Raw genomic sequence first — 479 nt, forward strand, 5'->3', positions numbered from 1 at the left:
CACAGTGAGGGAAAGATAAGAATATTTTAGGTGAGGCCAAGCAAGGAGCCCAAGAAAATCAGCGTTGCAAGATCTTTGCTGAATGTGTGGGAAACTCCCACTTGAACCAGTCTGAGGAGCTGCAGACGGGCTAAGCTGAGGGGCTGGTGGAAGGCAATGGTAACATCCCTGCTGCAGGGACACTGAGTTACCCTGAGCACTGCTGCTTTTCAAGGGGACAATACCAAACCGCTCTTTTCAGACGTAGCATCATTATTTCAGAGAGAGATAACCTCCCCAGTTACTAGGGCAATTATTTAGATGTTAGCGATAATAAGTACAGCTGAGACTGCAGCTAGTAGTAATGCTCTAGCTAAAAGAAAAAAACTTTAGCCTCAATACTTACAAGCTATATACTAAAAACTATTATTACTCAAGAGTTAGACTGGAAGGCTGAGAAACTTAAAATTCCAGGGAGTCTTCCAAGTTAATTATGGTTT

Source organism: Chlamydotis macqueenii, chromosome 7 (genome assembly GCF_036417535.1).
Source record: "Chlamydotis macqueenii isolate bChlMac1 chromosome 7, bChlMac1.mat, whole genome shotgun sequence".
Lineage (NCBI taxonomy): Eukaryota > Metazoa > Chordata > Aves > Otidiformes > Otididae > Chlamydotis > Chlamydotis macqueenii.